Consider the following 17735-nt stretch of genomic DNA (forward strand, 5'->3'; position numbering starts at 1 on the left):
AAAAAATAAAGCATTTAACTGGAGCTTGCTTACAGCTTCAGGGGCTTAGTCCATTATCATCATGGCAGGGAGCATGGTGTCAGGCAAGCATGATGCTGGAGAAGTGGCTGAGCTACATCCTAATCCATCCATAAGTAAGATAGACTGGCCCTGGTTTGGGCTCTTGAAATCTTAAAGCCCACCCCCCAGTGACACACTTCCTTCAACAGGGCCACACCTCCTAGTCCTTCTAATCCTTTCAAATAGTGCCACTCTGGTGTAAACAATCAGTAGAAGATGAGATTCTTAATCTCAGGGTCGTGGGTTCGTGCCCACATTGGGCACCATTTTGTAAATGGTGACTGTTTGTTTCGCTGCTGGCCAGACCCAAATAATCACATAGAAACTATATTAATTCCAACACTGTTTGGCCAACCATTCATGCATATTTCTAGCTCACTCTTACATCTTAAATTAACCCATTTCTATTAGTCTGTGTATCACCACCCTTGTGAAATGTTTGTTTGACCCCAAAAGGATCATGACCCACAGGTTGAGAAACATTGCTTTAGAACCTGTTTCAGTATCTAACTCAGTGGTTCTCAACCTGTGGGGTGTGATACTTTGGGGGCTCACATATCAGATATCCCACATATCAGATATTTACATAACAGTTCATAACAGTAGCAAAATTACAGTTATGAGTAGCAACAAAAATAATTTTATGGTACAGGGATCACCATAACATGAGAAACTATATTAAAGGGTCATAGCATCAGGAAGGTTGAGAACCACTGATCTAACAGATAAGGACCCAATACCTATTTGTTGAAAGATTAGATAGTTTCAAATAGGAACAAGGTCCATGAAAAAATGGTGTACTGTAAGAAAGCTATGCTTTGCTCAAATATTTCTGATGAAATGTGTGTGTGTGTGTGTGTGTGTGTGTGTATGTGTGCATGTACTGTATGAGTGTAGATGGGTCTTTGTGTATGGGGTGTGTGTAGGTCAGAAACTAATGGCAGGTGTCTTCCTCTACTGCTTCCTAATTTAATTTTTTGAGACAGGGTCTTTCCCTGATCCTACAGCAAGACTATCTGGCATGTGGGCTCCTGGGATGCTCAGGTCTATGCCTCCATGGTGCTGGGGATTATAGGCATGTGTCACCATCACCATTTTTTTACATGGTCACTGAGAATCTGAACTCGGGCTCTCATGTTCCTGGCAAACACTTTACTGACAAAGCCAAAACCTTGCCCCCAGTCTCAATGCCCCATCCACAGTCTTGCCATGTAGTTTCAAATTCACAGTCTTCCTTCAGCCCTGGGTGATGGTGTTATAGGTGTGTGCTGCCACTCCCAAGGTATACTTTAAAAGAAAAAAAAAAACTAAAACCTACTACATTTGGGGATTTTTAAAATAATCATTGTGAGTTTTCAGGGAAATAAATAGTGTAAAGTACAATTTAATGTTTGAGGTTAAGGGTAAGGTTAATGACTAGGTGTAAGTCTAGTTTCAAAAGCAAATTGCCTGTGTTTAATCCTAGGACTCCCATTGGCCTGTTTTGGTGTGTGTGTGTGTGTGTGTGTGTGTGTGTGTGTTATGTATGCATATATGTACATATGTGCATTGGTGGTGTGTGTGTGTGTGTGTGCTTGTGTGTACATATGTGTGTAATTTGTGTGTGTAGACTTGACACATACATGTGCATAAATTCCCTCATCTGAAAGCAAAGCTATCCATACCCCCTGGTTGGCAGAACTGTTGAGATTAGTAAGTAAGTGACATAGTTGAAGGTTTTGGCACATAGATTGACAGACAGGGATGAGCCAACATTAGCTGTCTCCCTGCCATTGCTGCATCATCACTTCCTGGACAGACTGGCATTGCATTAGGGAAGCCATTTCTGGCTATCAGGTACCAAAGGAGCCCACCGTATGTGGCACACACAGCGGGACAATGTGTTGTCTTCCACAGGAAAGCCACACATTCGGCAGTTGCCTCCGTGCAGCACCTGGCTCTCTACATGTCTCAGCTCCTCCTTCCTCCAGATGGCTGAAGCCCACTTCTGTTGCAGGGCTTCATGACTGCAAGGGTTGGTTGCCATTGGCAACTGGAGCTCTATGGTTGTTTGTCTCCAAGCACCTGTTGAGAGAGGAAAAACCACACCCTTATTAAACAGCAATTTGCCCCCTTCATTCTGGCTGTACCAACCTTCGATGCATGCCCAGTGGGTCACGATGAGGAGGAGAGTGGCGTGAGCTGATTGGCTTGGATTCCTCAGAATCCGATCTGAGAGTCTAATTTTGAAGAACATTCTCCCAAATTGTGAAACTTCAGAGGCAGTGGCTGCTTAATTAAAATCTGAGTTCCCCCGGGACCAAAGGAAAGAAGAACGGAGCCTGGCCGGGGCTCAGGGGTGTTCACCACAGGTACTGCTGTTCCTGGAAAACAGAGCAATGTCAGCGGAGAGGGCGGGGTGTCAGCGGAGAGGGCGGGGTGTCAGCGGAGAGGGCGGGGTCCTACACACCGCCCTGTGGTCAGCGGAGAGGGCGGGGTCCTACACACCGCCCTGTGGTACTGTGATGGGAACAGATCGCCAAACACAAAAAGTGAAATAAGGACATATAGTTAGGTGTATGTTTTCTATATTTCCAGCTAAGACTTGTTAAAGGGTTGCCCTGTGCCTCCAAAGCTAAGCCCTTTGCGTAACTACTTACAGCCTTCGCAATATCGTTCTTCATTTCATTAGCAAATGTTGGTCTCTGCCTATGCTTATTCGTGGTCTTCAGCTCGACACAAAGCACAGGTACCAGGGGAGGGAACCTCAGATGAAGAATTGTCTCCATCAGATTGCTCTGGAGGCTCATCTGTGATACATTTTATTAACTGCTAATTGATGTGGGAGGACCCAACCCGAAGGGGTGGTGCCACCCCTGGGTAGGTGGGCTTGAATTATATGAAAAGCAAGCTGAGCAAACCGGTAAGCAGCACTCTTCTGAGGCCTCTGCTTCGGTTCCTGCCCCCAGGTTCCTGCCATGAGTTCCCACCCTGACTTCCCTCTGTGAAGAACTGTGATTTGGGCACATTAACCAAATAAACCCTTTTCTCCCTGAGCTGGTTTTGGTCAGCATTTTATTGCAGCAGTAGTGAAGCTCTACCGTGCTTCAACCTCTGGCTCATTACAGGGACAGCAGAATAACTCAAGACCCCTTGTCCTTGTGGAAACTATGTTCTCCTGGTAGGAAACTGAGGGTAAGGGGTCCACTGAAGCTGTGGGAAGGGTTCTGAGCTTAGATATGGCAGAACTGAGATCTGGGTACTGGGAATCCAACTCTGAAGCCAAGAATGGGTCATAACAGGAAGTTATGACTGTGTGGTGCTCACCTATAGGCTCCTTTCTTTCCAGCTTCCACTAAACAGTAGGGAGCAGGTTCACCAACACCTGGATGAAGCATTGCCCAGAGGTCAGATACTGTCTTCAATGTCAGCTCACTTATAAGAACTCTAGGGAGGGTGGAGGACAGAGAACAAGACTTGGGAGGTTTATACAAGTCAAGTGCATGTCAGGTCACCTCTATGAGTGCCAGGGCCTGGGAGAGACTCATGGGAACCTGTCTTTCCTCCTCCACTTCCAGCTGCTATTTGGTAACAACTCACACTCACATTGCCTACTGCTCGATTCTGGAATGGACAGTAGTGTGGCTAGTCTACCATCCTAGGAGCCTTCCAGACTTCTGAGCAGGAATGTAAACAGATTGAAAACAGATGTGGTAAGTATTTTTGGATCCACCGGTAGCAGGTTTCTCCACCAACACAGTAAGACAGATCAAGCCAAATCAAAGAGACCAGGTTTGATGAGCAAAGGGCACCCAGGTGACCCTCCAGCTCTGCAGAAGTGTGTGTGTGTGGGGGGGGGCGGGATCACATGGCAGGTTTAGGGACTGGAGCTTAAATACCCTGTAGGTGCATTCTTGAGCGAAGCCACTGCTTGGCAGGCTTCCTGAGAAGGGTGGGGTTTGGAATGGAGAGGGAGTGAGGCTAAGGGGAGCTTCTAACCAGACAGGCTGCGCACTAAACAGGTGGGTCTCTCACATTGTAATGATTTTCTTACATCACACATAAAGCTTCAGTGCCCAACTTAAACTATTTTAGTTTTAAACTGTGCCACATACAGTCATGCTCGAAAACATAGTTCACTTTAGTTGTTCCGCCGCCCACAGAAAGATGATTGGTTTGAAATATGTCTTCTCAATGGAACAATTTGCGTAGTCCAGCTTCTTTAAAAAAAAACAAAACAAAAAGCAAAAAGCAAAAAACAAGCAAACAAAAACCATGAGGTCTCACTATGTTGCCAATCTGGCCTCTAACCCCAGGGTTCAAAAGAACATCTAGCCCCTGAATAGCTGGGACTATATGCACCTGCCCCTTGGTCCAACTAAATTTATTTCTCTGGAGCAAAACTTGATGTTTGGCCTGTACGCACCAGGTGCAGAACCAAGGTAAGGTCTGGCCCTCAGGAGAGCTGCTGAAACGAACTCTTGTCAGAATGGTGTCAGAGGGCTGTATTCCTGGAAGAAGCTAGCTGGGAACGAGAGGCCAGTGCTGCAGGGCAGAGCAGGGGGAAAGAGATACTAGAAGTGGAGCTCTCTGGCGATGAGGAACACACATGTGGGACAAAGTCAGCCTTCTTCAGCCCACCTCCAAGTGAGGAGCAACGTTCCTGGCTAATACTGTCACGGGAAGTTGGTTTCTTTTCTAAACAGCAGAAGTTTATCCTAATTAGCTTCAAAGCAAAGAGGAAAGGATTGGTCTACAGAGGACCAATCACAGTTCAATAACACCAGAGTTGGTAGCAAAAAGAAGCCCAAGGCACACATGAATGACACCCACCTTCTCCTGCATAGGGATACAGGGCTTATAATACTTGTAATGGACATGCTTGGTTATTTGTGGGGAGCCTTCACCTATAGAAACTCAGTTTCGTTGGCCCCAGGTTTTCTCCTCAACCCCGTTGGCTTCAGAGCCAGCTAATCCTGCCTGTGGTACAGTCCTGATCAGTGTAGGACATTTAGATGCATCATGAGGCTCCACCTGAAATAACAAACGTGTCTCTAGACAATTGATGAATAGCTCCTAAAGGGCAGTTCTACTCCAAGCTGCAATCTGAGATTTTGTATGCCTCAAAAAGCTATTTGAACACTTGTAATATTAGAGAGGAGTTTGGGGGAAGTCGGCCAAAGGAAATGAACTTTGAGTTAAATAAGGTTTCTACTGTCTAATAGATACTAATGGCTAACAACAAATTATTGTGTTCTGCTTACATTTTTTGTTGTTGTTGTTTCCATTTTGTTTATTGATTTGGTTATCTGTTTTTGTTTCTTTTTATGGCTAGGGTCCCTTTTTCACCCAGGCTCACCTCAAACCTCTGGGCTTACGGGATCGTCCTACCTCAGCTTCCTGTGTGACCACAGCGCTGCTCATGGTTACAAGGTCACGGTGGCTACAAGGCGCTCTCATCACTGAAGGTGGATTTGCAGTGTTCCCAGTACCCAAAAGCAGACGTGAGGCACCACATGTAAATTAGTTCTCTTTAGTCATAACAAATCCTTTTCGTTGGTCATGAATATTTGCAGTTCAGTTATCTTTAAAAATATATGACAATGAGGAAAAGTCAATCCCACACCACTTCTAAATATCTACAAACTTTATAATTAATAAATTGTACCAAAGTTATAAGAAATCTGGGGGTTTCTCTTGGTCCTATATGTTCACCTTACCTTAAGTAAACATTGACAACCAAGAGCGAAGTCATGGAAACAGAAGGCAAAGAGGTTGGTGACAACATTGAAGACAAATGCTAGAACAAGCTGGGAAGCCTGGGCTCAGGAGGCTCAGGGAGGGTCATTCTCACTGGGAATCCAGGTCAGGTTCGGGGCTGTGAATGGTGAAGCTTATGTAAGATAGCGTGGAGGTTCCTGTAATATGGGAATTAGCCTGTGATTCACTGCAAAAAAAAAAAAATACTGGGTTACTTTGAACTTTTGATGATTCAGTCGACAAAAAATGTAACTTATAATGTATGCAAATTTGAGAAGAAATCTATAGAAAGAGCCACGCTATGGTTTCCCTTCCAAAGGTCCTGTTGAAGAATATAATCATTTTAAGGTTAAAAAAAATTGGTCTTGATATACACTTGTATACACACATTTGTATACACACATACATACACACTTAAATTATACAAATTGTGCTAGTATTGATTCAAGGGCAGGATGTCTTCTGGAAGCATTTATTATTAGGTTTATGTATTCCTTAATGACTGACCCGGCCATAGTAAAGAATTTGCCAAGAAAGGTCCTGATGTGAGGAGGTGAGTTTGCAGAGGCGAAGGAAGACAAGGAGAGAGAAGAAGAGGGAAGAGAGAGAGAAGAGAGAGAGAGAGAGAGAGAGAGAGAGAGAGAGGGAGAGAGAGAGAGAAAGAGAGACAGAGAGAAATAAAGAGAGAGTGAGAGAGAGAGAGAGTGTGTGTGTTTCCATGACTTCTAATAAAAGCAGAGAGAAAATGTGAAAAACAACAAGTAGTTTGCACTGGCAAACGAAACCAACTGCTCTATAAATATTTCATAATTTCAGCCCCATAAGGTCTCATTGTCTGGGGGGTATCTTTATTATGAGTAATCGTGGGTTGTTTTTTGTTCCTTTCTGGCTTTTTTTGTCATTTGTCTCTTTGCCATGTGTCTCTGAAGTAGCACCCACTAATTTCATTCTCATTTACCTTATCCTGGTACAGAGAGAATACATGTAGTCAGCTAAGAGGTGGGATTTATAACTGTACAGTTTAAACATATAAACCCATTTTTAGAGCCTGCGTGTGGTGTATGAAAACCAAAACTCAGGAGATACAGGGTTTTACAATGGTCTTGCAAAAGAGAATGGCTCTTAATTAAAATGTCCCCTGCTTCCCAGGGAGGTTGAGAAGTCTCTGGTTTGAACCTGCCTTGTTCCCTCTTAAAGTCCTGCTGGAGTCTGTCATTGTAACGCTGGGAGGTGGGGCCTCTGGGAGGTGATGAGGTCATTAATGCCCTTCTCAGGACATAGATGAAGTGCTGCGGAGGGGTTCATGGTGAAGCCAGGCTGTCCATTGTGGTATGTCTCTGGCTCACTTGCTCTTTCTCCTTTCATCTGTGGCTTGAAGTAGTTTAAGATCTTTCAAAACCTTGGTACCACATTCCGTGTGTGTGTGTGTGTGTGTGTGTGTGTGTGTGTATGTATGTGTGTGTGTGTATAGGAGAGTGCACAAGTGTCAGCCTCAGGTGTTATTTCTCATGATGTGTCAGTCTTAGTTCTTTGAGGCAGTCTCTCACCGGGAACCGGAATTTGCTGATTCATCCATGTTTGCTGGCCAAGGAGTCCCATTGCCTCAGGATCCATCTGTTTCTTCCTCCCCATCCCTGAGGTTCCATGCACTACCAGGCCTCGATTCTTAAGTGAATTCTGGGGACTGAACTAAGGTCTTCATACTTGCCAGACAAACACTTTACCCAATGAGCCATTTCTCCATTCCCAGACTATGTTCTACGACTTTCCAACTTCTGAAATGGTGAAATCAAATGATTCGTTTGTTTGTTTGTTTTTATAAGCTGTCCCATCTCAGGTACTCTGGTACAGCAACAGAGACAGTAGCTGGGTTGCTTGCTGAGGCTTGAGAAGAACGGGAATGGTCCTGGTAGCTGATAAGCAAGGTCAGAGGAGCCCTGCTTTGCTCAGAAGTGGGAGACTAAGCTATCGCCTTTGTCTGTGCCCTCTCTGCCCCTTGATCGTTTGTCAATGGCACCATCTGATCAGATTGTTTCATCCCTGTGGCCAGAGGAGTTGGGTCAGCCACTAGCGTCAAATTCAAAATAATCCAGAGACATAATCCCTGGACATTTCCTGAAATTACTGCAAGAAAGGAAGAGGAATTGGATTCTTTAACACACACACACACACACACACACACACACACACACAGAGAGAGAGAGAGAGAGAGAGAGAGAGAGAGAGAGAGAGAGAAGGGGGGGAGGGAGAGAGAGACTGTGAAATGAGAATCAGACTGTCTTCCCCAGAGTGAGCAAGAATTGCCATATTTAGACAACCTGGCCAGGAGAGCAACCTTTAGAAGTCATAATAGAAGAGTAGGTTGTACCTGACACGGCTCTTTTAGTTTCTAGGGGGCAGTCATGTCTTGATAACCAGATGAGATGGGTTATAGTACCCCTGAAGACATTCAAATCCACAGATACCCAGCCCCTTATACAACATGGAGTAGAGGATTTACATACAGCTGTGTGAATATTGCTATTTTGCATTCTTTAGGGATTAATAACAGGAAAAACAATGCCTGCACATTTTCAGAGCAAGCATGATTCATCTCCCAATAGTGTCTGTCTTGGGTCTGCAGATATGGAACCAGCACATACAGAATTTCAAGCACGCTTATAAGTTTGCCCTTCACTCTAGCTATCTGAGCTGGGTTTCATTGCTTGCAATGGAAAAAACCCTGAGGAATTCAGTACATCAAAGTTGGTTCTTCAAAACCTGGAGATGGAGAAAGGTCCTGAGATGTTTGTGCCTTGGCAGGAAGAAGAATCGGAAAATGTTCAGGGATCTGTATGTATCTGGGACAACTGGGAAAAACAAGCTAGGGAGTGGTCAACACACTAGGAAGCAATCAGGAAAGTGCTGAGATCAGGGTTAGGAACAAGATGTTTTTGGAAAGGGGACCGCGTGGACTTCCAAGACCCTGTAGATTCAGAGGCTGAATCGAGGTTGGTTACATGATCTCTTATTTGTTATTTCCCTAAGTAAACACTTATGCCCTTTCTGTGTAGATTATATAGTTTGCAATTCCTAGGGTAGGAAGAATTTGGACCGCAGATACCAAACTTGACTCACACCTGAGAAACACGGCCCGGTGTTCTGCAGCACTATGAACAAAGCCCACAACTCCATGTCAAAGAACCTAGACGAGTAGATGTCAAAGGTCCCTGTCACTTAAGACTTTGGGAAGATGAATGTGCCTGTCCCCTTCATTTGGTCACTACGTGCTGTAAACATCTATGGAAATATTGCAGTATAGAGCTCTTCTTGCACATTTATTTTGTGCTGAGTTTTAAATGAAGATTTGCAAAAAGATCACAGAGCCCCTAAACAGGACAGTAGTAGTTGGTCATATAGGGTTGATGAAGTGAGGTGAAGCATAAGAATTTCCCATCAAGTGTCAAGTGCTCAATCATGTTGGTACATTTGACAATGGGCGTGTGGGGGAGGATTGTATAAGATGATGCACATTAACCATTTCATATGATTTCTAGCATGAAGGGAGTGCAATACGAGTAACGTCTTGTGGCTGGTAGATGCTCGCCCAGCCTGCACGAAGCCCCAATCCCTAGGATGGCATAAATCAAACATGGTAGCACACACCTGTTAGTTCAACACTCACAAGCAGAGGCAGGAAGAGGAAGCCATCCTCAGCTATACACTGAACTCAATGCCTGCCCGAGTTACACGAGATCCTGTCACTCCAAGATGTAGGAAAAGAGGAGGGGAAGAGAACACTTTCTTCAGAAGCAGCTTTGGCCTATGGATCTTCAAGCAAGCGGCTCATTGCCGCTGGTTTCAGACTAAAGCCTTTTTACTCTCATCATTCAGACTGTTTTCAGTCTCAAGTTTCAGTAATCTTTGTATCACAGCAGTATACAAAGATTTCAAATATATAAACGGAGTGGGGGTCACTAGTCACCCATTGGCAAGGAAAATCAATTGGTAGAGTGCTTGCTGCCCAAGAATAAGGACCCGAGTTTGATCCCCAGCATCCACAAAAGAAAAGCCAGGCAAATTAATGCCTGAAATCCCAGCCCGGGGAAGGTGGAAGTGGGTTCTCTCTTGACTCCACTAAGCTAGCCAAACCAATGAGTTCCACCTTCATTGTGGGTAACTGAGGAAGGCTCCTGATGTCAGCCTCTGGCCTCCACAAGCACACTTCCGGTCTGGATGGTTGTCCTCAACACAGGGACAGGGACTCCTGGAGGTCCAAGGACCCCTGTAGACAAAAGGACGAACTTGGGGGGAGGGGAGGGTCATGTGGAACAAAGAAGCCCCTGCAGCGGGAACTGGAGGTGCCCTGCACTCCCTTCTGGCCAGGTGGGCGCACACTCACCCCTCTGGATGGATAGCCTCAACGCAGGAGCAGGAACTGTTCCTGGGCCAAGGACCTCACAGACAATAGGGCAGGCTTGGGGGAGGCAGGGTCGTGTGGAACAAAGAAGCCCCTGCAGCAGGAGTTGAAGGGGCCCTATGCCCCTTTCCCGGACGTTCCGCCCCACCCCGACATGGCACCCACTCACCGGTCTGGATGATTGTCCTCAGCACAGCATTACAAGGTCTCCTTCACCCTCATAGACTCGGTGTAAGCTGTCTGCGTGCCACACAAGGAGCAGAGCACTGTGACAAGAATCATCCTGGGTCCAGGTCATAGAATCAGAATGTCAGCCTCCTGACTAATGATAAAGCACCGCAACCTGTCCTCCAGCCTGGGGGTACTCCCCACTGACTCAGCTGCTGAAGTTCAATCTCAGTAGACAGCCAGGAGTCAGGTGGGCTAGAACAGAAAAATATTCCGAATGTGCTGTGTCCCAGGCTCAAGCAGATCTCGCCTGGCCCTGAAGCCAGACAGAGTCAACTGGTGGCTGCCCTATTGGTGTGGTGTGATCAGGTTTCCTTGCCGTTATCCTTCTTCCTAATTCTCTTGGTATTTTTCCAGTTTTTATTTTTGGATTTTTGTTTGTTTGTTTGTTTCGAGACAGGGTTTCTCTGTGTAGTCCTAACTGTCCTAGAACTCACTCGGCGAATCAGGCTGATCTGCCCGACTCTGCCTCCCAAGGGCTGGGATTAAAAGTATGTATTACCCACACCTGGCTCTTTCCTCAATTTCTGTGTATGTATTCATGTGTTCATGTTGGCATGAATGTGGGCAGACCTGTGGATGGACATGCATGTATGTGCATGCACATGGTAGCCCAACGGTGGCATTGGAGATCATCCTCAATCACTCTCACGCCTTATTCTCTGGCGTAGGCTCTGTATCTCTGCCCTCCAAGGCAGACGTTGCAGGGGTCCCCATGCCTGCCTGGTATCTATGTCTGTTTCTGGCCCCACACTGGCACGACAAGAGCTTTAGCCGCAGAGCCCTCTCTTCAGCCCTTCTTGCTAGTTTCATTTTCAAGTCATGTTCGATTCAAAAGCTACTGTAAAAATAATGTAAAGAATTGCTGAATAGCTTTACTTACACACACACACACACACACACACACACACACACACACACACACACACACACTGTTCTAACAGCACCTGCCTTTGCACCCTCTGGCAGGTACAGAAAGCCAGTCCCTCTCTGCCGGATTCATTTACCTTATGTCCTCCCTTATAGTACCTCTCCCGCCTATGAGAGAGAGAGAGAGAGAGAGAGAGAGAGAGAGAGAGAGAGAGAGTCAGAGACAGAAACAGAGAGAGAGAGAGAGAGAGAGAGAGAGAGAGGGAGGGAGAGAGGGAGGGAGAGAGGGAGGGAGAGAGGGAGGGAGGGATAGAGAAAGGATGGGGGAAAAACAGGATCTAGAATTTTATTGGATAGAAATTTTTGTTTTGTTTTGTTTTTTCACAACAGGATTTCTCTGTGTAACCGTCCTGGCTGTCCTGGAACTCGCTCTGTAGACCAGGGTGGCCTTGAACTCTCAGAGATTTGCCCGCCTCTGCCTCTCAAGTGCTGGGATTAAAGGCATGCGCCACCTGGCTTGAATAAAATTCTTATAAAAATTTACACATCCCACTAGAAACATAAAAATCTGAAATCTATTGGTTTCCACAAACTGGATGCATAAAAGATCCATCGACAAACCAGATGGACATTGAGTCCATTTTAAATAACCCTTGACTATAGCCAGTAGATACTGAGCTGGATGTGGGGCATCTCATGGACTCCGGGGAAGACTGTGAACCCCATGCTTAACACTGGTTCCCCACCCACCCAGCAGGGAAAACTGTAATACCCCAATCAACGGGTCTCTAGCCTCCTCCCCGTCTCCCTACTCCTCCATCCCCAGCTGTTGTAATGGAATCTATTAACTCTCTTCAACAACAGATACAGCAAAGGTTGCTCTAGGGCACCATGAAAGTGGGGTGGCCGTGGATCCTTGCCCAGGGCTCTGAAGCCCCATGCAAGTCACATGTGGAGGCTCAGAAACGTCTAGAAAGTGAGCAAATGGCTCTAAAATTGTGGAGACAACTTTGAAGGAGGAGTGTATGGAACGCCCACACCACGCTGCTGTTTCTCCCTTCTAGTTGTTGGCCACCCACGGCTCTCTGGCGCTGCTATAAACTTGAGGAGAAGCTGGAATAGATGCTTGACATCAGAGCACGCTAGGTTTCGATCTAGCTGCTTTCCTTAGCAGTTCCCCCGGCTCAAGAGGGCATGGTTGATCCTTCCAAATTCCACTTTATTCTTCTGTAACAGGCACTCAAGAGCTTCACCCAGAGGGTCCCTGGGGTGTTGTAGAAGACGTACTGAAATTTACTAAGTACTTAATGTATGCAAAACATAGAAGACAGCGTTGTACTTTAGAAATGAAAATACTACACTTGTTTTGTGTCCTGGAAAAAAAGAATAGAAAAGAAGAAAAAAAAACCTGAGACAGGGTTTTACTCTGTAGCCCAGTCCCCTGGCAAGCCTTCCCCCTCAGCCTCCTGAGTGCTGGGATTAGAGACAGGAACCACCACAGCTGGCTCTGAAGTTCTGTGCCTATTATTTCCTGTCCTTACTCTTCCAGGTCCTTTCCGACTTTAAAAATCGCTAGACGAGGTTTATTTCGGTGTGATAACTAGTTCATGCTGACCCGTGATAAAGGATGATAAAGTAATTACCTAGACATGGTTTTTAATCTTAAGAAAATCCCTTCCTTATGTGAGACTCCTTTTTCCATCTGGAAAGTTACCAAATATGCCACATATTTGCATAATGATCTCTTCCTTTGAATGACGACTACAGCACATGATACATAGGCTTTTGCCTTTAGGCCCATCTTCAATAGCATTAAAAAAAAACCCCGGCAGAGAAGAGTCAGCGTTATTATTATGAGTACACCTACATCCTTTAGAAGCGAGTGTTCCTGGGTGACCCTTCATATTATCTCAAAGTCATTGTGTACTAATTGTTGTAAGAGAGCTCATTCTCCTGGATTAATATTTCAACTATTTAAAAATAGATAATCTTTACTGTACATTACCACTTGAATGGAACAAATGATTTTTAGTGCTCCGGAGACAATTGGCTTTCAAATTGAATCTTGGTGATTTATTTTTTTTAAAATAAAGAGAAAATCGTCAGCATTGAACTAGATTAAAATAGACATCTTATTTAGAATTATAAAAGCCATTCCTTTCTCGTGTCACATTTAAAATGCGGTGATTCTTTTAGAAAGATAGCGGGATGGTATTGTGGGTTTGACAAGATGGTATTTGTGCCGTGTGGAATAGTTTCTCAATAAAGGACGAAGGCAAAGCAGAAAGGAGAACACCCATCTTTCTTTCTGGAATGGATCTAAATGAAAAGTCATTTACACAAAGACAAATAAAACCCAGTGATGAAATTACCAGGCCCACCTATTCTGCTATCATAATAAGTCGTAAGAAAAAGACACACACAAAGTAAGTCCTTAACAAAGCCAGAATCACTTTTGACAACACAGCCATGTGAAGAAGACTCTGGAAGTTCTCTTCTTCAGTGGTGGAGAAAATGCCTGAGGCTTTCAGTTCAAGATGGAGAATAGGGCATATGGTTCTTGATCTTTCTTTTCAAACTCCATCAATATTAAGTACCCACTGTGTGCCGGGTCATTGAAATCAGTTATAGAAAGGTGAATATGCAAGACATCAAGCAGTAAGACAGAATATTTGGGCAGTATCCAAAATGTCACAAAGAATATGGATTATACAAATGAGCTGGGGCCTCCAAAGTACATCCCACATGAGATTCAGCAAAGGAGATGGTGACAGAATTGCAGTAAGAGGCAGTGCAGAAACTTGAGGCTCTTTCGTTTTTTGTGTTTTTGATTGTGAGCCTAGCCTTTAATGGACGAGCCGCCCCTGCAGCCCCCAGGCTCTTCCTTACCACATAAATCTAGAGTCAGCAGAGCTGGGGAAATAGCTCAGTCACAAGCACAAGTAGCTGAGGTTGCTCCCTAGAACCCACTTAAAATAAAGGCAGACTGGTGGGTTGTGTGCACGTATCACCCCAGCACTGGAGGCAGAGACAGGCGGCTCTCTGGGGCCCACTGGCCAACCAGCCTAGCTTACTTGGTGAATCCCAGGCCTAGTGACAGACCCTGTCCCACAGAACAAGGTGGCAGGAGCCTGAAGAATGACAGCTGAGGTTGCCCCCTGGCCTCCATGTACACAGGCACACACATGCGCATCTGCAGCACGCCCCTCTGCACAAACGACAAACCAGAGGTTAGCAAGCTTTCTCTCGGCAGGAGAGAGGATATTATTTGGCTTTTCAGATCATGTGGTCTCCCAAGCACTCAATAAAAAGAAGCCACAGGCAATGCAGAAACAGGCATAGCTGGGTCCTGGTAAAACTTAAAAAAAACAAACCCCAAAACAAAACCAAACAAAAACACAGACAGACAACAACACCAAAAAACAGACAATCGATCACAGTTTTCTAAGTTCCTACCTAAATCTTAGTCATTGTGGCGACGTTATATGGAATGGGAATTTTTTAAAGTCCGACAAACCACTGGTTAGCGGTTTCTGTTTTTAGCACAGCGGCTCCCCTCACCCTGTCTGTCTGCCTGCCTTTGCCCACACCCATGTGAGTGCCAGCCTCCCTCCTGTCAGCCTGTTCACACACTGAGTCTTGAGTTTCCTCCCTCCTTCCTACTCACTACATGCCTGCGCCTCCTCCTCCTGACTACCAGCAAGGTTTCTGCACTTCTCTCCCGCCAGGAGATGGGCTGATACTCTCAGTCATCCGTCACACTCTTCTCCACATTCCTAGTAATCTGGTCAGCAAATGATGTACTGAGCCGCCAAGTGCTCTCTAGTCGGGGCTCTACAGTCTGTGCTTCATAAGTACCTGTCGAGGGAGTGAGCGAGTGGCCGTTTACTACCTGCTTCAAACCAAACGCTCCCAGCTTGCACGTTTGTTCTCTTCCACACCGTGTCACTTGAAGGACTGAACAAGAAAAAAAAAAAAGTACACAGAAACCCCTTATTCTTTGTAGTAGGAATTTCTAGGCTCAGTCAAAGTGCACTGAACTCATTAACGGGTCCACGCCACCAATTGCCCCTTTCTTATAGAACCTGCTGGATCTCAGCACAAACCACATGGGTACTGCTTGTCCTCAGCAAGGTGAACTGTCGCGTGACCTGTGTTAGTCACCACGCCGTCAGCCTTGAGTTCCAGGCAGAGGCAGAAGCAAGGTGCTGTGCAACCATCCTGCCCCACCCACCCGGTTAGTTTCCCAGAGGTGCTGGGAGAAGGGAGCAGAAAATAGCCTCATACATCAGAAGTTATTTTCTTGCAGTTCTGGAGGTTAGAAGTTCAAAACCAAGGTGTTGGCAGGGTCTTCTGTGAAGATGCTCTCTTCCCGACTCTTCTGGGTTCTGGAGGCTAGCTATCGGGGAGGAGGGGCTGACAGATGGGTCACATCAGTCTCTGTACCCAGTATCTCACTCCTATCACAGAAGTCAGGGAGATAGCTTGGTCAGCAAAGTGACTTCATCTCAAGCATGATATCCCGAGGTCAGTTTCCAGAACCCATATAAAAGCCAGGTGTGGCGATGAGTCTGCAATCCCAGCAGTGGTGAAATGGGAGGCTGAGACAGTCAGAGTCCTTGAGGCTCACAGACCAGCTAACCGGACCTATGTGGAAAAGTTCCAGTCTAGTGACCGACCCTGTCCCAGACAAAACATAGAAGCCACCTGATACATATGCTGTGTGTGCACGAACCCGCACATACACAAATACGCACACATGCGTGCGCGCACACACACACACACACACACACACACTTTCTTCTTCTTCTTTTTTTTTTTTTACAAAGGTATCAATCCTTGGATTTTGGACACATTCTCATCTAATATGACTTCAAGTTTGGTTGATTGTATCTGCAAAGATCCTACTTCCAAATAAAGCCACAGGTACCTGCGTCTAGAATTTCAACATAACTTTCTAGGTGATATTTAGTGTGACCCTAGATTGGAAATCATAAACCAGCTCAAATAAAGCTGAGGTCCCAGAGTGACTGTTGTAGATCAGATGTGTGGCAGCTGTAAGGCAGTATACTTCTCTGGGGCCATCTCAGTTCAGTCCCATATTCTTGGAGGAAACAGCAGGTGAAGCCCTGCCCCAGGTCTCTTTCCCTCTCGGCTTTTGCTGATGGCATTCATGGTCCATATAGATTAGGTGCATCTGCACTGTGCGCCATTGACTTGTAACCCGTCTCTGTCCCTGCGCACGAGATGTACTCCTGTTGCTGTGTAACTGCTGTTACTCAGTTTTCAAGTGCTGGCTAATGCAAGAAGGGTTTTCAGGAAAGTGGGCTCCTAGCAGCAAGTATATGTGGTCTAATTAAGTGGGCATGTCAGAAAACAGCAGTATCAGTGTTCAGTGAACCTATCAGAGAACACACTGTCAGATTTAACGAGAAGTTCCCTTTGCATGCCCCCCAATCTATCCCAGACTCAGTGCAGAGCACTTTACAGGTGTTCCCTTTGAGCCCCATGACAGTCAGACCCCAGGAAGCTGGTATCTTATACTCATTTCATAGGAAACAAAACAGACTTTAAGGGGTCATAGGGCAGTCTGGTTGCTAAGACTCCAATCCAGGACACCCCAACTCTCAAACATGGAGGTCTTTGGACACTGTTGTATCACACTGTCAAATCAGCTAAGTAGTGGTGGCCTGCAAGGCTGCCAATCTACATGCTGAACCCCCAAGTTTTGGACCTCATCCAGCAGTCGTTCCTGGCGAACTTGACCATGTGACTGATCATAACAGGTTGAGGTTGCAGTAACGAGATAGAACTTCAGTTTTTTTGTTGCTCCATCACTGCATCTTTTCTTTTTAAAGAATTGTAATCAGACTTGATGTGATCACTTGCCTGCTAGTCCAAAGAAGTTGTGTTGAAGAGTTTTCATTTCTTCTCTAAAGTATTAAAACCGTTAAAAGGTCTCCAAAGAGATTCAGGGTGTAGCCTAGTAGTAGAGTGCTTGCCCATGGTGTCCATACCCTTGGTTCCAACCTCAGCACAGGAAAACAAGAGCCCCAAACCAAGTGTATTTTGAAGCATTTCCAACCTTGATTTAACAGTCTTAGAAGACGGTTTTCACAAACAGCCCTGTAAGAAGCCAGTCACAATGGAAGGCTAGCACTTCCCTGTGTAGACATGGCCTGGTTATGCTTGGAGAAGTAGGGAATACCCAGTTGGCATTCAAAAGTAACAAATATGAACCCGGTCATTAAAAAAAAAAAAGTGGCAGGAATGTTGAAGTCCATGTTGACTGGTTTTTACATTCCCCCCTTTCCCGGGCTGCACTCCCATGCCTTGGTTGGCATGGTGACTGGAAAAGGAAACTTTCCGCCAGCCTGTCACTTGCTACTGTTTCCATTTATTTTACTGTGGATCCACTTTTTTAACAGTTTTCTCAAAG

General features: G+C 45.5%; 1 long non-coding RNA gene across 1 annotated transcript; it reads right to left on the reverse strand.

The window, feature by feature from the left end:
* Positions 1-5378: 5378 nt before the first annotated feature.
* LOC146895221 (uncharacterized) lies at positions 5379-10443 on the reverse strand. Its single transcript, XR_015000757.1, has 3 exons — positions 10368-10443; positions 5760-5986; positions 5379-5624 (listed from the first exon to the last, which is right to left on the reverse strand). It is a non-coding gene; the product is annotated as an uncharacterized LOC146895221 (long non-coding RNA).
* Positions 10444-17735: the final 7292 nt, after the last annotated feature.

This window comes from Myodes glareolus, chromosome 3, assembly GCF_982192425.1.
Source record: "Myodes glareolus chromosome 3, mMyoGla1.1, whole genome shotgun sequence".
Taxonomy (NCBI): domain Eukaryota; kingdom Metazoa; phylum Chordata; class Mammalia; order Rodentia; family Cricetidae; genus Myodes; species Myodes glareolus.